The sequence below is a fragment of the Athene noctua genome, chromosome 5 (genome assembly GCF_965140245.1).
Source record: "Athene noctua chromosome 5, bAthNoc1.hap1.1, whole genome shotgun sequence".
Taxonomy (NCBI): Eukaryota; Metazoa; Chordata; class Aves; order Strigiformes; family Strigidae; genus Athene; species Athene noctua.
The window spans coordinates 32,885,861-32,908,800 of record NC_134041.1 but is presented as its reverse complement, the minus strand read 5'-3'; the positions used below and the strand labels follow the sequence as shown (position 1 = coordinate 32,908,800).

At 37.2% G+C, this 22,940-nt stretch overlaps 1 protein-coding gene across 8 annotated transcripts in view; it reads left to right on the top strand.

Moving 5' to 3' along the window:
* The window catches only part of RABGAP1L (RAB GTPase activating protein 1 like), a 262,266-nt gene that overhangs the window by 100,449 nt on the left and 138,877 nt on the right, over positions 1-22,940 (top strand). The gene's annotated exons all lie outside the window — the stretch shown is intronic.

The following is a 22,940-nucleotide window of genomic DNA, read 5'->3' as shown; positions in this document are numbered from 1 at the left end:
TGTGTATATATATATATATATATATATATAAAAAGTTCCTTTCTGCAGGTAGATTATGTTGTGCCATTATATTTCTCTTGAATACTTACGCTTGTAGTGTAACAGAAGCTATGTCAAGGTCGATTGCCTTACTGTTTTTGGAACCTCATGTCTTCAGCCTAAGGAAAAGTAAAAAAAAAAAATGTAATGGAAGCAAAAGTGCTACAAGAAAACTGACTTTTTTCTTCACCAAATGCTATGTGCTTCCTTATTTTCTAGAATGGATAAGTGAATTTCTTCTTAAAATACTATTCTTTAAAGGGAAAGAAAACCGTAGTAATGAAAAGCACAATGCTGTCTTTTAAAAGTTTACTTATTTTCTTAGAGCAAGATATCATTCCCCACGTTTCTGCTTAAGAATCCATTTTGTAATTGTACTTTGGTAAAGCATGAGGTATCGTACTAAGTTTATTTTTGCACAGAGTCTTTGTGCTTCTGCTGAAAAGTTCGGAGTGTTTTGCTTTACTGAGCCACATTTCATAGATACAGATTATGCAGACCTTTTTAAAAATAGCATTTATATTGTGTTTGCGATTATTTTTAATTCATTACTGTTTGACTGTGAATATCCATAAGCACACTTAGTTTTCCCACTCAGCAAAGCTAATAAAATGTCCTTTTATTTGGATAAAGTAACTTACCAATCAATATTAGAAATTGGCCATTGAGAAAAGTATATCAATGTAATGATTAGTTATTTCAGTAGCTCTTTCATCTTGTGTATGAAAAATTATGTTTAACTTTAAACAAAAGATAGTTGTTGGAACAGGATATTGAGTTGATGGGAAATGCATCAGATTTAATACTATCTCACAGTTGGTTCTCAACATGAAACTCTTTAATCTTTCCGTATTATGGTTGTAGCCAAACAAATAAAGATTTTTTTTTTTCCTTTTTTTTAAATGTTGGTGTTTGAATGCTGAGGATCTGTATCTCTCAATCCAAGCTGCTGCTTATGATGGTAATATCCCTTTAACAGACCTCAAGCTCAGTTGCAGCATCCCTAGCAACATGATGGTCCTGGAACTGACCTTGCCAAGGAGCAGTGCTAGAAGTTCAGGAGGCCAACGTTGCCATGGGGGAAGAATGTCAGTGAAGGTGGCAGTGGCCTCCCCAGCCATCCTCTAGGATCAGCTAATTTGCAGATCTTTCAGTTATATTGTCACTGTCACCAAAATGATAAGTTTAAGCCTTTGCCTTCATCCCCCCCTTGTTACCTCTGTTCCTCTCTTCAGGTGGTTTTATGGATGGAGTGGTGCACCATTCTACTAATGAACCAAATTAGATTTATTTTGTTGGATTGTTTTGATTAAAATATTTTATGTATGACATTTGAATGGCAAAATCAAACATTACTTTGTTAACTAGTGCAGATTAATTTTTAGGCCTTTCCAGAAACAGAAGCATCATCGAGGTAGTGTTTTCCTGTTGCTTGCAGTGTTGCCCAGAAGACTGCTTAAAGACAGTATTTTCCAAAGATTAAATGAGTTTTGCTAAACCAAATGTGAAGTTCAAGTAGAGTCGTGGGTTTTTTCCTATTAAACATAGACATGTTTAATTTTTTGTTATTACACTCTAATTTTTTACAAAGATCTCTGCAGTCATTAAGTATTTTTGTTAACAAAAGACTATGTCATAATTAGATTAGTGGAGTGACAGCAATATAGAAGGATATTTAAGGGTAGCTTCCTTCTCACAGATTTTCTAGTCAGTCTTAAATAAAATGACTCCCTTCTCCATCTAATACTAGGAAAATCCTTCCAGAGAATATGATCTGAGCTTCCTGAGCTTTAAGTGCTAAATGAACAGTATGTGAATGGAGAAGAATTTGTTAATGGCTCTGTGCCCCAGCGCAGCCTCGAGAAAATCCTAAAACCCTCTCACTTTTACATCCGTAATTTCTGTGGACTTTGTCCGAGTACTGTAAAAAGTAGAATAAATATAAGGAAACCTTAGTGCTTTCAGCTGTGCTGACAGGAGGCTAGGAAAAGCAATTTCAGGCAGTAAAAATGCCTGGACGTCTTCGGGATTTTATCACAATCTTATGCTAACTGCTGCCAAACTTAACCCTCTTGAGAAGAATGTGACAGCAATGCTGAAGGCTTTTCATTTTAATCATCGTATGACTCGGTCTGAACAAAGAAAAGGTGATTCTGATCAAAATGAAACTTTTCTAAGTGCAGTGATTACCAGGGAAAAGAGTTTGCTTTTTGTATGTGATGTTCATCCCTGCCTCAAAGCTCACAGTCTAAATATTACAAGTGGCATTATTAGAAAAAGTGACAAAACACAAAGGTTTTGTGAAGGGGAAGCACAGAGATGTTAGCATTTATCATGCAAGGGCATTTCTGCATCTTGAGAGCATTCCTTTTTGTTTCTTTGTTTGCTCTAAATGAAATACGTAATGCTTGTTTTGTTTTGGTTTTTTTTTTTTTTAATTCCTTCTGTAAGTTATTTGAAGAAGCACAAATTCTTTTAATCATAGAAGTCCATTTTATGAGATATTTTAAAAAAGACTAGGATAGTAGCTTGGGAAAGTATAACAGAGTGTCCCCACGTGAGAACAAAGCATGTTACTCGTGGAACATGCGCTGCTTTAAATTTCGTGCACTTTAGGCAAGAAAGTCTTGAAATACCTTTACCCCGTGAAGGTTTCTAGTCCTTATATGATCTCTCAAGTGTTATTTATGCTTGTGCATGTATTAGTTAAAAGTTCTTCTTGTGTGACAACTAAATTTAGAATTGTAAATGGACAAATGATATTTTCCATGGTCAGGCAAATTTGTTCTGACTAGGAAAGACATTGCTGAACCCACAGGTTTTTGGTGTTTGTTTAGTTGTAGAGAATACAGGTCCTCATTAGCTGTTTTCTTATGGAAAAGCAAATATAGAAACTGTGTGTTGAGGCAGAAGAACTGACCATTGCTCAGATGGACTTGCTCCTCTTCTGTTGCATGAAATGTGCCCAGATGAGGTTGTGGCTTTGCGGGGGGCCAAACACTGAGAGCCAGTGACGTTTATTTATTTGTTTCAGTAGTTTACGTTACTACCACTATGTTACTCTATCTCCTGGTTCACATCTGTGCTTAAAATAAGGACTGTCAAATACAAACCTCCCGTGTCGCTTTGGAATATATATATACCCCCCTGTTTCCTGCTGAGATTCATGTAGGTCTCTCTCAGTATGATGTGCTGTTTAAACCTGATTCATGTTCACCTCCTAAACTGGCGGTGCTTTGAATTGTTACCCTTCCCGACAGCAGAATGAAACGTGCCCGTGCCTTGCCTCACCTCCTCTTCCCTTGGTTGTTTCAGGTCAGGCTGGCAACTTAGCACAGACCCATTTTCGGCAGTGGGTAGGGCTGTACGGCAGAGAGCACTGGCGTGGCCGAAGCATGTGCGCGCCCTCTGCTTATACTTCTACTACATGGAGTTAATCCTCCACAGAAGGAGTGACATAGACAGCTGAAGGCAATAATGCCTTAAACTGCCTCAATGAGGCTTTTGCAGAGCTTTGTTTATTGGGGTTTTTAATGGTACGGAATTTTGTTGCAATTAAAAAGAGAGATCTATATACTACAAATAATTAATTGTTACTAGGTCAGGAACAGATTAGTTTTTCATCTATGCCCTCAATAAGTGAACAAGATCTTCATAAGAGAATTCTATTACAATCAGGTAGATCTTGGACACTACAATGTTTATAGTGAGTTTTAATGCAACTATACGTACATAAGGGTTGTAAACAGTTATATAATGTCAAGGTTTCAGTGGCAGCTTTTTCTTTGTTTCAAGGGCTTTGGGGACCACTTTGTAGCTAGAGTTGGATAAGTGCTAACCGTATACTAAAATTACCAAAGCCAAAACAGCAAATGCAGGGTATAAATGAAACACCTTTATCCAAAACTCTTTCTCTGTAATGTTGGCTACATAATATTGTCCAGGCAGTATCTCATGTTGGCTTATGAAGATGACTTATAGATAAGCAAGAAATCTAATAAATGTAAGCAAACTGCATGCTGTCATAATTAAATTATTTTAAAGATTTTATAATTTGTCGACTCAGGACTTCTGGAGACCATATTTTCTGTGATCTCTTACCTTGGGAACTCAACTAATTAATTATTTTTCTTTGCTGGCTGTGCTTTACTTGATCTCTGGCTTTTGGGGTTTTTAAAGTTCAATTTGATTTTTAAATTCAATTTTGCTGTTACATAGATGTGTTCTTCACTTGACTCATGTAAAAACCTTTATGAGAGTATTAGAAAGATCATGTCCTTGAGGGGAACTACATCTGGACTTAAATCTACTTAGGCTGCATTTCATCATATCTAAAAGAAGCTGTTGTTGTACCTTGTTTACTAGATTTCAGGTGTCTTGGCAACAAGACTTATTGACAGATGACAAGTTCTCCAACCTCTTCCATTGGGCTGAAGTACTGTTTGCCACTGATTTTATTTGTAAACGCTGCTAATTAAAAAAACTCTGCTTTGGTGGTGAATCATTGTTTTGGATGGGATTTATGGAGATACTTTATATCTCTATTGTATTTGATTTGAATCTGATGGCAGTATATGAGGGTTATTGCTTAAGTGCATCTGCAAGTTTTGTCCATGTTATCCCTGTGCATTTGCAGCTCCTTTCTTCTGGTTATCCTGGCTTGAGAAGCTTTTTTGGGGAAAAGTATGTCTGTGATGTTGGTCATTGATACAGTTGTGCTTCGATGATCGTCTTATTTTATGAATTTCACTGCATTAGTCATGCTTGTATTTTAAAAATAAAAATCATAGCAAAGTGCTCTTGTAATAATGGTATTGATTTTGTTTAAAAATAAATTTACAGCAACATGAAAATGTTTTACATTGATAAAAAGAGATTTGAAATGTGATGTAGTTGAGGAATACCTGTTGATAATTTATTTTGGGAAAGATTTGTATTTCAAGTGGCAGATGAAATTCCAGAGATAAATATAAATATTCATTCTGAAGTAAAGCAGCCCTTAGTTTTCATACAATAACAAAATGAATTGTATCTGTTTCCTGTCAGGAAGAGGATCTTGGGTTAGTGTAAATCACCTTATGGAGATGGTAGTTTAATAAGCCATGGCTTACCAAAAAGTATCAAGATATTAGTAATTATGTAAGTAATAAAGAAAAGTATTAGAAAGCATCTTTACCATCACTATATTGTGTCTGGACCTTGAATACTGAACGTAACTGGACAGTGGTAGCACAGCTGGAAGGAGTTCTGAGGAATGACGAAGGAACTGCTCTTCTCAAAGGGAGAATTAAAGTCTCTAGGATTTTCCAACCTAGAAAAGAAAGGATTGAAGTGCAGGGGAGTATGAGAGGTCTGTAAGGTTGTGAATGTCATGGGGGAGAACTGGATACAATTACTCATTGTTTCTCTTTCAGTGTAGAAGAATTAAAATCAAGATAGCAGTGTGTAGTGAATTGTGGAGTACACTGACAAAAGATACTCTGGATGTCAAAAGCTGACATGGGTTAAAAATTCAGAGAAATTCAAGGGGGAATAGTGTGTTAAATACTGTCATCATGATTCTGGCTTGAGCGTCCATATGCCGCAGATTACCAGAGGCTGGGAGACTACTATGGGGGATTTGTCACAGTATGTTTGTCCTGTTATCCTTATCCTTGGGCATCTGTTGCTAGTTGCTGTTGCAGACTATTGATGCCAGAGGAACTAAGGGCTGACCTGAAGTGTCTGCCCTTACCTTCCTGCTCTGTTCTGTTGTTGCATCTTTATACTTTTCATATACTAACTCTGGATATTTCTTTTCATATTTGGTCTGTCAGGAAAAGAATGCACAATTTACTTCAGCTGTTTTTTCTGAATAAAATTGTGAGTGAAAAATGAACATCTGTGGCTGTGCGTCTTTGTGTGTGGAAGGTGGCTGTGAGAGTAGAAGTGTCAGTATGATCAATTGGCCCCATCTTTTCTCTCTACTGAAGCAAAATACCTTCTGGAAGAGCACCAACAAAGCAGTCGTGAGGGGGAACTATATTGCTAGTTCTGATATCAAGTATTAGGGGATAAACTTTAATCTTTTTTTTTTGTTTTTCCTAATAATTATAGTAGTTAAGAGCCAAGCAATTATTGTAGGCAGTCCACAGCAACAAGGGCTTTTTAACCTATCTAAATACTGTGATTTTTAATTTTTTTTTAAATTTTTTTTTAATTAATGCCTATGCTACATGTGGCTGTCAGATACTCATCCCAAGCTGCAGCTGGTTCAGCACAGGTCCAGCAAGTCCTCTATTTTATCATGCTGTTAGAAAACGGGCAGTATCATACTGGTAGGAAAAATGATCTGGAGGTCACTAACAGTGCAAAGGCTGCAGTATTGTATCCAAGGAAGGACTAAATCATAGAACATAGAATCATAGAATGGTTTGGGTTGGAAGGGATCTTAAAGGTCATCGGATTCCAACATCCTGACAGCCCATTGTGGTTGATGATGTATAGTTAGCAGCTCCCAACAGCTAATTGGCATTTTCCCAAGGATTTCTGCAATCAACAGAGTTAACAGTGAAGCTAACCCTGAAGTGCCACAGTGAACAAGGCAAGTATCTTAATGAGCCATGATGAGGGTCCGTTAAGGCGATGTTGTTCCACTCCTAATCAGCAGCATGTTACCTGTTTTCCAAAATAATGTGTTACCCATTGAGAAATAAAACTAGAAATCAACCTAGATCTCCATATAACTGGGGCTGATATATTTATAGAGTTGGAAACAGCGTGTAGTTTGCTCTGCCTGTCAGCATATCTCCACAACTATATATTCTTGTTAGTTTTTTTATAGAGGAAAGCTGTTCCATCCTACTCCTTTCATTTAGCAATTAGATCCGTTAACACTGGTTTGTCCCTATAACATTTCCTCATTTTCTTTTAAAACAGTATCAGTAGCTATGTTCTGTAAATAAAACGTGATTTCTAAGGTGCATTCTGGTCCTTCCTTTGCTAGGTGCTCGTGCCTTGTGTTTAAGGGGTGAAATCACAAAGTGGATTCTCTGTGCTCAAATTTGTTTTCCTGTGTTGCAGTTCCATGCACTACAGCATTTGCAGGCTAGCTTGAGGCCTCTTGCTCTTTTTCATGGATTCCAGATGTGGAAAAGATGGGTAAATGACAGGCTTTGGATGTCAGGCTACAAAATTGTAGCTTTGGATGTTAGTGTTTTAATTATTTTCATGATTGCATATGCCTTGTTCATTTTCTTATAGTAGAATTTAAGCGAACTTGCAGAAACCAGCAAGACCATGGGTATTTAAATTTTTCTTCCTTACAAGGTAGTTATTACTTGAAAACACATGTGCTTGTACAGAAAATTTTGAAATTTCAGGTGGATATTTGGTTTTATACTATGGGTTTGGGTTTTTTATCTTACTGGAAGCATTCTTATTCCTGGTAATTTAAAATATTGAAAAATGAATGCATGGGCACTAACAGGCATTTCTAACATGCCTCCTAACAATGTTTGCAGTCTAGAAGTCATCAAAACTTTGCAATATTTTAATCAAAAGCATTCTTGCAGCTTCTACATGCATTAGCTTGTTAGTATTATTAATTACATACATATTGGTCCAACCCTCATCCCTGCTGCAAGCAGAATTCCCGCTAACTTCAGAGGAACCTTGGAATTCTCAGGAAGTTCGGCTCAGTTTTCTATATTCAGTCTAGCAGTGATATGGAAAGCCCCAGACTTCTGATTTTTCAGCAAGTACAGAACATGACTCGTGAGTATCTCCATTACAGTGAAAGGGAATGCAGCAGAAGCATTACTAATGAGGACAGAACTCTCACATGAAACAAGTGTGCATCTGTGTTTATGTGAACTGAAGACAATATGTTAACATATGTCCAAAAAAATCACATTTCTCATGTCTGTTAAGAAATACTGCTAAAAAGGCAAGGCCATGAAAAAGGAAAGGGAGAGAATGCTTCGCTCTGGTTTGCTACATTGCACTTCATGTTTTCAGTCTATTTTCTGAATAAGCAAATGGACAGGCAGGATTTAAAACCAGTATTTTTCCATGTATGTAAAAATGCTAGTTGTAAGACTATTATGCTGGATTATTTCACATTATTAAAAAACTCTAGATATATATTGTTGTGGTAAACACACGATAGTTTAAAAAAAAGTAACTCTAGGATATTATTTTAGAACTCCTGTGTCTGAACTCCAAAGAGTTGGGTTAAATTTTCTTAGTTTCTTTGTTGAGCCCTCTCCTTCTCCCCCATTGCATTGCTCTTATTTGTTTAATTTAACATCATATTAGCCATTTTTCCTTGAAGTGAAATATGACTATATCAACATAAAAGGCATTAAAATATTCCATGACTAAAGTAAAGATTATGATAGAATCAAGATTAAATCTTATTTTTTCTTGCTGTCGTCTGTTACTGTCCAGCTTGCCTGATAGAACAGTTGAACATTCAAAATTAAAGTTGAAATCTCAAATACTGTAAGGAATGTGTGGGTTTTGTTTGTTTTTTTAATTAAAGCCCAATTTTTCTGTTTATGTGGGACTGTAATCTCAAAAAAATACCTGTTAGATAACTGTTCAGTGTTGCACAGATCTTTTGTTAGATATTTAACATGGCTCCTTGACTACTACTACAAGAACCCTTTTTCATACTGCAAGAACTTCCTGTATAACAGAAGATTGTTTGTCACACTTCAGTTTATTATTCACACTGCCTTTATTGTCCACAGCAAAATAATCTCATGCATATAAATCAAGTTCAGGTTATGTCTTGTGCTGTTATAACTGGACAAAATTATTTTTCTCGGTTCAGTCTCTCCAGTTCTTTCTGGTTCTTTCCAACAGCATCTCTAGCTGTGCTTGAGTTGACCTGCTTTCTTATTAATAATTTTCTTTCAGAATTAGGGCAATATTAGCATACATTGTGTTATATTTAGATTTCATTATACTTGGAGTTCTGTGAATTCACAGTTAGATTTAGAATGTGAATTTCATATTTTATGCCAATGGATTTGTATCCTGTCTTGGTAACCGTTACTGCCTCTTAGAAGCAGTTCAGAAGATTGGTAGCAAAATCTTGGCTCTGAACCTTAATAAAAATACTGTAATTTGTAATATTTATAATCATTTTAGAGGTAATACTTAGAAAAATGTAACTCTAACATTAAATTTACACCCAGTTGCTTACTACTTATAATAGATTTGTAATTTTGATAACCAGCTTGATTGTAAGATCACCTTCAACAGTGATAGAAAAGATTTTTTTTTCATTTTCATTTTTATTTTGGTTCTTAAAGACTTGGATCTTGACCAAATATATGGTTACAGGCTGTAAAATGGGCAGCTTTTAATTCACACTCATTTTATTATCAGTTAGATAATTCACAGGAGATAAAATTATGTATAGGAAGAGTCATGAATCCTTTCTGAGGTCTTTTCAACTTGACATTCTGCAGTACTGGTTTTGAAGATTTCAAATCCAAAACTCATCCAGAATTCACAAAATTAATGCCTGAAGTCATGACTTTTTGAGACTGAGTATGCTTATGAGTTACATTTCCTTGGAGAACGCCCGAGTATTTGCGCACATACACTAAATATCATACCAGCAAGGCAGGAACTACATGCAATGTAGTTCAAACATATTTTGGTGCTATGATACGTGATTGTAAATAGACCTTAATGCTCTCCCTGGATCAGAGAATTGGCCTGAAGGCACTGTAATTTTGTTGCAGGGTTTTTTGTTTGTTTGAACAAAGTATTCTGTGTAGGGTTCTTGTCGGGTTTATATAAAATCTGAGCTGCTCCTTGGCTGAGGTTGAAGGAGGATGTCCTTCCTCCCCACTCTGTCACATGCAGAGATACCATCTGGGTGTACGGGATGAACTCTAGATCAGACTTGGAACTAATCCAGTAAATGTTACCGAAACCTTGAAGCAAACAGAACAAAACATAACCAAACAAAGCCTGTCATCAACAGTGATGCGATTCAATGACATGATGATTTTTTAATGTGCATGGTACTACAAAGCATTAATTTCCTCTAGTCAGTGTGGGATGTTTTGGAAAGCTGTAAGTTTTAGGTGTTTTAAGAGTCTTTTGCCTGAAACCTTATGCCTTCTTTTTTAGGGTGTTTCTTGTGTTGTTAATAATACTGGCTTCTGGAGCAATGTTTTTTTTACTCTTCTGATTAGTTAATTTATTTCTCTCAGTAAGATTGAATGTGAAAGAAAAGAGAAGAAGCTTATGCAATCATCCTTACCTTTACAAGTCATTCTCCAGTTTTGATTTTTTTTTCCCCCCCTGTTAAAAATAATTTTCTTAGACCTGTGGAATGGACCTGGAGTAGTATGTTCAGCTCTGGGGCCCCCAAGATAAGAAGGACATGGACCTGCTTAAGTGGGTCCAGAGGAGGCCACGAAGATGATTGGGAGGGCTGGAGCACCTCCCCTGTGAGGACAGGCTGGGAGAGTTGGGGGTGTTCAGCCTGGAGAAGAGAAGGCTCTGGGGAGACCTTAGAGCAGCCTCCCAGTGCTTAAAGGGGATACAGGAAAGGTGGGGAGGGACTCTTGATCAGGGAGTGTAGCGATAGGGTGAGGGATGAAGATTTTAAATAGAAAGAGGACAGATTTACATTAGATATAAAGAAGAAGTTATTTACTGTGAGGGTGGTGAGACACTGGCACAGGTTTCCCAGAGCAGCTGTAGCTGCCCCCTCCCTGGCAGTGTTCAAGGCCAGGTTGGACGGGGCTTTGGGCAACCTGGGCTAGTGGAAGGTGTCCCTGCCCATGGCAGGGGGGTGGAACTAGATGATATTTAGGGTCCTTTCCAACCCAAACCATTCTGTGATTCTATGAAGATGACTTAGAAAAGCAAGAACCATTTTTCTAATCTCTTTTTTTTTTTTTTTTTTTTTTGGAATGGTTTTAAGCAGCTACTTTTTGTCAGGGTTACACGTCATTATATTTTTTTACTTAATAAAATACCTGCAGGTCCAAATTTGATCTGTTCCAGTGCATTCTCCATCTCTAAATTTATGTTCTGTCTATATTGCCTAAACTTTAGGTAATAATATTTCAATCCTGACACCAGGTATAAATTCTGTATCCTCTAATACATTCTGTTTAAAACAAAACCAACCCCCCAAAGTTTTACTATATGACCGAGAGCTGATCAGATGGGTTCTAACTAATTTTGTACTTTTTGATTATCCTTGTTTATCTTGGTCTCACTGAGGTTCTCTTTTCCTGGCTGATCAGTAACCTCACTCCTCTCTGTTCCTAATGCGCCGTGTCCAAAACAGAGAAAGATCTTAAGCAGAGATCTGAATTAAAATTTAAAAGATCATACCAGCTCTGAGAAGTTGTTAGAGGGAGCCATTGCATTCTGAATGGAAACTCCCAGGCTCTCACCCAGCTGTTTCTTTGTCATCTGCTCTGTCTTCCAGACATCAGTATTATACGGTAGATACCCTCAGGGTAAGATATTTAAATTTAAAGGTCATTCTGAAATGGCTATTAGAGAGGCAATAAATAATCAAGAATACCTAGGACTTTTTGAGGCAAAAATTATATGTCATGGCTTTTAAAACTTTGCATATTGTGATCTTTTTTGAGGTGTAACAACTTTTAAGATAGAACAGCACTTGTTAACCGGAGATTTTTAAGTTAACTTCCTAAATACTTATTTGAGGCTACTAAATAGACCTGGCCTGAGGTCTGTTGCTGAGCAACCCAGAATCCCAGTCAAGTAACTCAACAACTCTGGATTTATTACTAAAATAAGTAAGCAATCTCCACAGATAGTCTGTAAACTTACTGAGATTTGAAATTTAAACATACCTTCTAACTCATATTACTGATGATTTTTTTTTTTTTTAGCCAAGATAGGGATAGTGAATATTGAGCTTCAGTCTTCTTTCGTTTCTGATTGTTGAGTTGTCTTCTTGGAATTGACGGTTGTACTGATGGAAATACTGTTATGGATTAAATTTAATGGATCCATCAACATAATGGACTGTTTCCATTCCTCCTATTTTTCACTCATTCATATATTTTAAATTTAATTTATCTTTTCAAGTCTTTTTCCAATTCTCCTTTTTCCATGTAGTTGCAGTCAAGTGTTTTCAGGCTTTTCTAACAAACAGTGTTCTGTGGTGTACCAAGAATGTCATGAATAGAAGCATCAGGACTGGAGAAGAGGAAGAACTGTTGTAAGAGGGGGCTGAAACTAACCGGAAGGTTTGAATTCTTGGGTGGTTCCTCCTGACTGATGAAGCACCTCACATGTATGTGTTAGGATACTATCGCCTTGCTTTTCATATCTGTTGCTTGTTTAGAATTTGGTTGAGAACAGAAGGGAGCAGAAAGTTAAGTAACCTTTCTGAATATGGGTTAGAGTTATGATATTGGTATCAAATAGCACTTTTTATACTACTTTTTTTAGTTTAAATATGGAACTGGAAGTCTCCAGAGCACGAACAATTAATAGAGAGCAGTTGCAAAGTTTTTGTTGATCAAAATATATTTCAAAGGTTCAGCAGAGTTGTACTCTAAAAGGGAGACTTTAACTGAGTAAAAGTCTTAGATGAGAGGTTGGACAGTGTGTGGAAAAATGAAATCAAATGAAACAATAACTTGCTTCAATCTGTGTTTTCTATTGCTTTCACAGTGGGTAGCATCCATTCCCTGCTTATTGGAGAGTTTGATCTTGCTGGCTGTGTTTCAGTTAAATTTATTGTTGAAGTGGGCTGCCCTCTTAAACTTAGCAGTCACACTTTGTCCAGTGTCCAGGATGGGTGATAGGATGGATGGCTTATGCTGTTATCCATCTAATACATATGAGGTTGTTTTAAAATACTGCTAGGTAGTAGCAGGTGGGTAAGAATAAATCACATTTCTGCTCTGTTGGAACCAGCAGCATTTGTTTTTTCTATCTCTTTCCATCAACCAGTAGAGAATTTTTTTTAACTTCTTGCCAATGCCAAGAAGTAGACAACATCCATTCCTTCACTGTGTTTTTTCCAATTCCACAGTTTGTGTAACAAAATAATGACATTAGAAATAAGAGATTTCTTAGCAGTTGGCACTGTTACATTTTTATGTGCTATCTTGATTTGAGCATTAATAACTGTAAAACAGGTTTAGAAAAGTGAAAGCTGAAACAGTTGTTTGGGAACACCTTGTTTACTTGCCACCTGGTAATACTTGGTGTGAGGCACAATTGCACCAGAGTGATGAGCAGCATCCATTGTCTAAGGAATGAACTAATGTCTTTAGTGGGCCAGTGATGTGATTTTGTCGAGATGAATGATGCATTTTAGAAAATCCGCTTTTCTTAAAAAAGATCTGCAGTTCTTAAAATTGTCCCCACCAGCTACGCAATTCAAAACTTTTATATGAGCTCTGAGTTATATGGTTCCTTTAATAGGGCACTAGGTGAAGAAGGCCTTTGCTAGATTTGGTATGATTAGTTTCCTAGCCCGTATGGAGCTGAAACGGAATGCTTAGTGAATGCTTTTTCAGGAAAACTGTAAGTGTGTTTCTTAGGATAGCTAGACAGGACAGTTTCCAGAGTTTGCAAATTTTGCTGGCTAAAGTGTGAAGACAACTGCGTCAGATGAGGCTGCATTTTCTAGAGATCAAACCCAAATATACCTTACAACAAAAACAGTAAGAAAAATCTTATACTGACATCAGTGACAAGTTTATCTGCATAAAAATAATTTGAACAATCAGAAGAGTGGTGTAGTATTTTAGAAAATTTTATCCCAGAGAGTCAGCATGCTTCAGAATGTCCTCTGTAATTTTTATGTAAAGCAGAAAAGCATTTCACAATTACTTTTGTTACAGGCAGTATTCTAAAATCTGATGGATGCTGTATCCTTTTGCAGAGGTAACTGTATACACTGTCTGTACTGAGTTTCATTCAGTTACCATTATATAAGAAATATTGTACACTGAAAAATTAACAACTTTGTAATACCAACCTTGCCAAACTTACCGTGCTTCCAATACAGTTAGTTAGTTATGCTTACGGCATTTATAGGTACATAAGAAGATATGAATAATACTCAAGCTGTATGGACAGAGCATTAAAATTCTAGTAGGAGCCTAGGTTTTTCATAGAATTACAGAATCACAGAATTGTCTAGGTTGGAAAAGATCTTGAAGATCATCCATTCAAACCATCAACCCAACATTAACAGTTCCCAGCTACACCATATCCTTCAGTGCTATGTCAACTTGACTCTTAAACCCCTCCAGGGATGGGGACTCCCTGCTGCCCTGGGCAGCCCATTCCAACACACAACAACCCCTTCTGGAAAGAAATACTTCCTAATATATAGTCTAAACCTTCCCTGACACAGCTTGAGGCCATTCCCTCTTGTCCTGTCGCTTGGTTCAAGAGACTCATCCCCAGCTCTCTGCAGCCTCCTTTCAGGTAGCTGTAGAGGGTGATGAGGTCTCCCCTCACCCTCCTCTTCTCCAGACTAAACCCCCCTGGTTCCCTCAGCTGCTCCCCATCAGACCTGTGCTCCAGACCCTGCACCAGCTTCGTTGCCCTTCTCTGGACACGCTCGAGTCATTCAATGTCCTTTTTGTAGTGAGGGGCCCAAAACTGAACACAGTCATCGAGGTGCGGCCTCACCAGTGCTGAGTACAGAGCTAAGATCCCTTCCCTGTCCCTGCTGGCCACGCTATTGCTGACACAAGCCAGGATGCCATTGGTCTCCTTGGCCCCCTGGGCACACTGCTGGCTCCTGTTCAGCTGGCTGTCAGTCAGCACCCCCAGGTCCCGGTCCCTCTCTGACTGGCAGCTCTCCATCCACTCCTCCCCAAGCCTGTAGCGCTGCTGGGGGTTGTTGTGGTCCAAGGGCAGCCCCCGGAATTTGGCCTTATTGAAACTCCTCCAGTTGGCCTCAGCCCATGGCTCCAGCCTGTCCAGGTCTCTCTGCAGAGCCTCCCTACCCTCGAGCAGATCAATGTTCCCCCCCAACTTGGCATCGTCTGCAGACTTAATGAGGGTGCATTCAATCCCCTCATCTAGATCATTCATAAAGATGTTAGTACTTTAGCACAGTTTAGCATGTTTTAGCACAGAAAACCCTACACATAGGAAATAATGGCTCTCCACTCTATTTGGCTTTCTAAAGCCTGAATAAAGTAGCAGGATAATTGTAACACTTACATGGACGTGACTGTGTGGAGTCCTAAATCACTGGTTTATAGGATTGTTATAGCATTGCTTGTGGGAAAGTTATATGAGTGATAAATTTTACTGATAGTGTATTTATGGACAATGTGGTTGGGGATGAATTAGTAACAGTGTGTAAATAAATGTACTGGTTAGAAGTGCTGCTGTTTGTACTGTGAGTCATGATGCTTTATTCAAAACAGGGATCTGAGAAAAGATATTACTGTGAATAGGTATCTCTGCAAGTGCTATAGTGATGTTCCTCAGGCTCTTCATTTTACACATGATCCCGATTACCCTTGGTTATCACGTGCCTTTTACTGTCCTTTATTGTCTGTGTAGAAGCAAAGATCTCAGCCCTCCTGCCCTCCCCAAAAGAACAACTAAATGCTTGATGTTATTAAGGCAAGAGAAGAATGGATTATTAATAATTATTAAAACACAGCTGACCCCAAAATTAAAGAAAAAGTGCAGATCTTTGGTTAGGGGAGCAAATGCAATTGTGGTCCTCTTTGTGGAAGAAATTGAGGTATTCTCTGTGTGTGTAACTAATTTGAATCTTAGAAAATAACATCCTTTTTCTCTCAAAGTAGACAACATAGAAGAAATTGATATGAGAAGAATTTGTTCAGTTACCTAAATATCAAACAAAAATGTCTATATAATAATGAAGAACGATGTTTTGGCCAAAATTTAAAACAAGAGAGATTTAGTTAAGGACATTAATCTCCCAGTCTTTCTCTACTCAAGCCCTTAGGACTTCCCTCCCCAGCGGCCTCACAAACCAAATGTTCTAGCCTTAATACAAAGGCAGCTTTTGTTAAGTGACTAGCTAGTTATTCACAGATACAATGAATTAATGCCTTTGCAATCACTGCTGGGCAGTACAGGTTTGTAGGGGCAAGGGAGAACTCGATTTAGTGCAAATACTAGTTGTGAAGAAATGTATCTTCTGACCAGTAGGTTCAGAAAGTTTGTCTACAAACAGTGAAGTGGATAGCACTTAAAAATGTCAAACGCCTTTCCTTTGTGTGTCAGTGAAAATCCTCTTCTGCTGCGCCTCACCATGGATATTGAAAGGAGATACGAACTGAGGGAACACAGGGAGTAGTTGGAGAACATTCATTTTTATAAGAAATGAGGCTAAAAATACATTTTAATGCATAGCTAATAATGATGTATTGGTGAGAACAAGTGTAATGAAAAGCTGTCTTAGGCAGTTACAGGATAACATTGTTCCTGTAATTGGGTACTGAAAGAGGTCTTGTTATTTGTTGCAACAAATACTGGAGAAATGACGAGATAAAGGAGTTCACAGAATGGTGCTGAAACTTTTAAAAACAGATTTAAAACAGAAACAATATACATGAACACTTCTAATGACAAGATGGTATATGAGTAGTATCAGTGCTAACGTTTAGTCAGCGATATTAAAGTTATTGAAACAGAACGTGTTGTCAGTAGGTAGGCCAAGTTTTGTAAAGCCTGCTCGACTGATTCAACAACAAAATACTTGAGAAATAAAGAGAATGCAATATATTAAAAGTGGAGGGTATAATAGACTGCTTTTGTCTGAAGCTGTATGTGAGGATTTTCTTGCCCTTTGAACATTACTTTCTTAACTTTGAATGCAATGGTTTATAGTATACGGAACAGAAATTCAGCTTATATTACCCATATCATTCACAGCTTTAAAAAAGCATGTGACTGAAGGCAGAAGAGAAGGCACAGGCACAGCCTGAAGAGTCTGATAGTTCCTCATGTTGGCAGTGCCTGTTTTTGTTGTTCTGCTAAGGGGAAATATCTGATAGACCATAGATCTGAAGGAGGTGGTGCGATTATTGGGTTGATCCTGCCTCCCTGTTGCACTTGACTTGTGTACGTGACATGTGTCACGTACTTGACCATTTTTACAAAGACAGCAAATGATGGAGGCTGCCAAGCTGTGCTGGGTGCTCTGCTGTGGTGCTTTGCTGGCTGCTTCTGTAGGGAGAGTGGGTTTGATGAGGATGATGATAGCTATAGATGGCTGTCCTTTATCAGAGTGCTTGTTTAGTTTGGCCAAGAAAATAGGATGAAAAGCAGAGTAGGTGTCACTTGGCATACTAGCAGTTTACTACTAAGAAGCCAAAGGGAAAGAGAGGCTGTGTGCTTGGTGACACTGAAGGAGGTTCCTTTATTGAAGTCTGCAGTGTAGTTTTCATATTGAAATATTTAACTTCAGTACAGAATTAATTTTTTAAGGGGCATGGGGAAATAAAATTTATCAATTTCAATTTCTCTTAATTTTACAACTTGACATAAGTTATTTTTTAAAGTAACTTCAGTTTTTCTCAGAAAGTGGTTTACAATTCACACTGTAAGAGTCTCAGGAGACTCTGAAATGCCTGTTGTCTTCATTTCTTGTTATAAACAGTCTACATTGCCAGTGTACTGTGTGGCAGTATCATTTCCTCGCCTATGTAATTTTCACCTACTCTAGTGTAGGTGCTAGTAGGCAAAAGTGATTTAGAGAAAGTTACTTGTTCTGAATGCCACTGTCTAAAAAAAATAACATTTTAATTAACATTGGTCATATTTACTGCATGTACGTACTGCAAAGAGATTTAGCAACAGTTAAGTGGAAATGACACCTGTCTACTTTAAGAAAGGTTTTAGCATAAAATGTTCCTAATCCGGTGACAGTGTATAATGTTCTGTATGCTAAATGGGTATGTAGTGTAGTCATTTGTCTTAATTATAGTCAGTCATTTTCTTCTTAGAAGTGAAATGCTAATGTAGTTTGCTTTTTAATTTTTATGTTGTACAGATTCTTTTAGTGTCTAATGTTATATATATACACATGTATGATTTAAATTAAATGTTACAACTGTTGCACGTCTTAATAGTTATTATCGTATTTCCCATTTACATTAAAAACTTTTTTCTTATTATGTTCATTAAGTTGCCTACTGATCTTGTTCTGTAATATAGGGATCTTTTTATAGTTCTGATTTCCCATTGTGCCAAGAAATTAGGAAAATATGATGGATGCGTGGAAAACCAGTATTTTTTTCTTAGCAAAGTATTGTATTTTGTGTTAAAATCAAAACTTAAGAGTAAAAACCAGAAGTAATGATGATTTAGAGCACTCAATCTGTCTGTGCTGTGAATGCTGACACTAGAAGGGGGATGTATGAGTCAGAGCTTCAGTTAAGAGTTGTGCTCCTCACGTGGAGCTGAGCATCATGAGGCAGAAACCCATCATCAGGCTGTCAGGCAGCCTGGGGAGGGGCAGCTCTCCCTTGTCCCTGCCTACCGCCAGCCTTCCTTCTCACCCTGCCACCCTCCATGGCATCCCATCTGCCCTGCTGAGGGGCATAGCTCAGTGCCAAGTGAATTTACGTTACTTAGAGGGGATTGGTGTTTTGCAGTGTCAGTTTTATAGAAACTTTTGAATTATTTGCTTAGTAAGTGGGAATTACTATTTTGTACTGAACTAGTTATGGTGTGATGGAGGTGTGAATGAGGGATTGCTTATATAGCAAGTTCTGGTGTGCTTTTTTGTAAGTTTTGTATGCTTGATGTTGTATGTGTGTTAGTAATGTGAACAAGATGGGATCTAGATAGTATTTACTAATGTCAGGGTTTTTCTGTTACTGACATCGAGGATTTGCAAACAAAAGGAGGAGATTTCAGTGAGCCTGCTCAATAGACAAGAAATAGACTTCATATGGGGGCAAGTGGGTTTTGTGTAATATACTCCCTAAAATTGGATGGTTTTCAATAGTTGCATAGAAACAGGCAAATGTTACTGTCATATTATATAGTAAATTTTAAAAACGTGTCCCTTTGGTTACTGTTTAAAGTAAGGGATATCTTGAAACTTTGCAGAAGTATATGCAAAGAATTAAATCTTTAAATAATGATGAATGTGGTTGACTTGCATTTTCTGTTCTGATGTAGACCCATATTTTGTTGGTCATTAATCTGCGCAGTTACAGTACCTAACATTGGCCATAGTGTTGCTGTTCAAACTTAGATATTTATGTTCAGTCCCAACCATTTGTTCTATTTTCTGTGAGAGATAAATTGAGTTACATTGGTACGAGTCATTGCATACTTATATTCTGCTGGTTGGGATATATATATCGTTGTTCCCAGGTACTAATAAAAGTAATTAACATTGTACAGGTACTAATAAATGTAGTTAATTTACTTGTGCAGCTTCCATAACAGCTCAGGCTCTTGCCTTACTCCTATTCCTTTATTTGGCGTATAGATTTTCTTAAATGTGTATTTGCTGAGAGGAATTATTGGTAGAAATTCTTGAAACTGAAAGTTTATAAACCTCCAAGCAACCATATCAGTTTAAAAAAAGAGAAAAAAATGAGGGGAAGGTTTCAGGTGAGAGTTAAGATAAAAAAATTAATCTTGGTTTTGTTTCCTTGCTTTCTCAAAATATCTTTCTCCTCCTGTTCACTGTTATGAAAAATTAATTCAACCTACTTGCCTGCCCCATCTCTAGTGTTGGAGTGGGAAAAGTCTGTCTAGGTAGGATTTACTAGTGCCAATTCCATGCTGCAATCCTTCAGACAGTGCTGTTTGCTGTTTCTGCTATTAGATATTCAGTTAGAAATGGTATTTCATTTGCAGGACTTAGAAACATTCCTACTGCTGAAAACTATTGGGGGAAAAAAAGATATTTTTTTATATACCCATTTCTATAGGTACGAACTGACTGTGAACATGTTACTTTGCTGCATCTACATGCGAAACCAAGTCTGGAAATAACTGTATTATTAAAAAACAGCGGAATTGGAATCTACAAGGTCTCAGAATTTAAGAACACTTTTACTTATAAGGCCTTGATAAAACTTGTATTTTTGGAGTTAAAACTGAATAGTTATTTAATTTTCTTAAACACATCAGCATAGGATAAACAGGATTAAACAGTTAGTGATGGAGAACCTTGCTTATAGCAACAGGAATGCTGTCTCGTTCAGGAGAAATAATCAGTCACTATTTTCGTCTCTTTAATTGCAACAGTTCTTAAATAATTACTGAAAGACAGCAGAAGAACTTTGCATATAGCTTTCAGTAAACCCTTTCATTTCACAAAATCCATTCTTAACTAAAAAGCAGAGTAGAAATATAAACAGATTATCTACTGTCTGCACTTTATTTGTGTCTGTTGCTCTCTGTTAATGTCAAAGAGATGTATGTTGTGGTATTAACAGATCTGACATGGATTACCTTCAAATGCATTCTCTTTGTCCTGATTCCCATCTCCTGGGCCTGAGCAGTGATATAATTACTGCTCTGTCTCCTTGAAGAAAAAGAACCTGGAAGAAAAGGATCCTGCAATCTCCTTACTTTGCAGCCTTGCATTCTGTCTACATGATGTTATTTTCATGCATTTCAACTTGATTTAAAATGCAATTTATTTGCAATTTGTATTTCACTTATTTATCTTAAAAAAAAATGTTATTTGTATGTTTGATACATAAAATTTCTTTAAGTCTTTCTATGTTCGATTTGGAGATACTGATTTATATTTATCTAAATTTAGGGTTGAAATACAGCATATTGTACATGCATGCCATTGTTTTTTAATTGTAGGGAGTGCTGAACAACTTTTAGTTCTTACAAAATCAGGTTCTTACTCTTGAAATGTGACCAATTATCTAATACAATTCTTCGTGGGTGTGGGTTTGCATGGAATATGCCACAGCAAGTGGTGACATGTAATCTCCCTTTTGAGGAATATGTATTGTACTTCTAAAATACCTTCTGACAATAGCTGCCAAAATTAGGTAGAAAATTGAGAATAAGAAGATATTTGAAACAAGAACTTAAAATCTCGCTTGCCACAGATTTGTAAATGAGTATCAATTAAAATGTTAATATGGTGCACATAATGCTGCTGCTTTTTTTTTTTTTTTTTTTTGAGATTCTATCTGCTCATGGTTTATATCCCGTATCATGAGGGGCATTCTAGCAATATTCTAAAAGGCTACCTGCACTCAAAGATTTTGTTTTATATTAAGACTTAATTTCTGAAACTTAAAGAGAAATAGAAATTCTGTTGTTTTCTGATGCTACCTTCAAAGGCATATTCAAGGTGAATAATTTTTATGAATGCTGCAATATTTTCAAACCACTTTTGCGGAAGGAGAGTCCAGCTATTGGTAGCCCTAGAGGCAGTGTGGAAGAAGGACGCAGCACTGCTTCACTGTGGGTAAAATGTGAGTTCTACTCTCTTTGAGTTAGAAGTTTCAGTATTGCTTTTTTCTGTCCTTTCTTCCATAAAATCAAGATGTAGTTTTCCATCGGGAGCTAAATAGCAGTGTCTCAAGCCAGTATGGCTGAAGAATGGCAGAGTTCTGGCTCCTCTCTAGTGCCTCCTCTTCAGTTTTTTCTTGTTCTTAACAACTGCAAGTCAGGTTTTGTTTTCCAGTATGGAATTCAAAGTACGGTTGTTTAAATATTGTGTTAGAAACTCAAAGCGGCATAAAAATGGGGAAAAGCCGTTAAAATGTAATTGTACCTAGTAGAGAACTACTAAAAGCTGCTCCGTACTACGTGTCATGAGTCTTTAATTACAGAAGTTAAAAGGTTGGTACTTGTGATTTTCCAGATGATTGAAGGCATTCAGAGCTTTTCAAGTCCATGCCACTTCTCAGCTCTCCTCCCACCTCTATTTTTTCATTCTCCTTTGGTCGCCTCAGTATGTGAGTCAGAGAGAGATGAAAAGAAATAATTATCAAAGCAGAAGAACACGGAATGAACAAATGAGGTATTTTTAAAAATATTGTCAGGATTTGAGCTATACTTAGCACTCCTTTAGCTTTGCAGAACAATGGAGAGTTACATTATATTTTGAGTTAGCACATATGTGCAAGTTACACAATACTAAGAATATTCCTAAAAAGCATTTATTGATCCAGCTCAAAATGTGTGAAAGAGAGAAGCCTTTTAAATCAAACAGCATGAATTTTTTATGTTTTGGGATCTTTGGTCCTTCTTTCTATTCTTCACCTTTTAAACTTGTATTAATAGACTCTCTACCAAGATTTTGATTTATTACAAATAGTTTTTCATTGTATTATATTGATTTTTTTCTCTCTGTTGAGGAGTGCTCCCTACTTTGTCAATCATTTGACTCCTCTTGTGATGATAGTCAGCTTTCTTTGAATGTTTGAGAAAAAGCTTATAAAGAGCTCCCTTTGAATGGTCACTGGGGAGGATATGGAAGAATTGGATTAAATTTTGTCCTTGGTTTAAGAAGGATTTAAACAGATATTTCTCATATCTCAAGGTCCCAGCTTTGAGGTAAACAGCAGATGTGAGATGGGTGTGCTCTTATTCTCTTGGTATGGTCTGCCATTGCACATTAAAAAACATTAAGGTTTGTTTGGCCAGAAGAAGCCAGTGTGAACGTGACTCTGAAGACTTGTCATTTAGAACCTTTCCTGGAAAAGGAAATTTTTGAAGGACATTTTTGACTCCAGTTCCAATTCACAGTGCTGCTTGTGTGTGTTAGTCCCGTGACAGCTTACTCATTTTTGACATATATGCCTCCTTACTCTGCTTTAAGTTTTGATGTGTTTGATGTTAACAATGTGTCAGTTTTTGCTGGGCTGAATCTCCTTACAGTTGTCAGTGGGCAACTTTTCCCTTCTTTCCAGTGGGCTGTTCTCCTGCCTTTCCTCGATTTC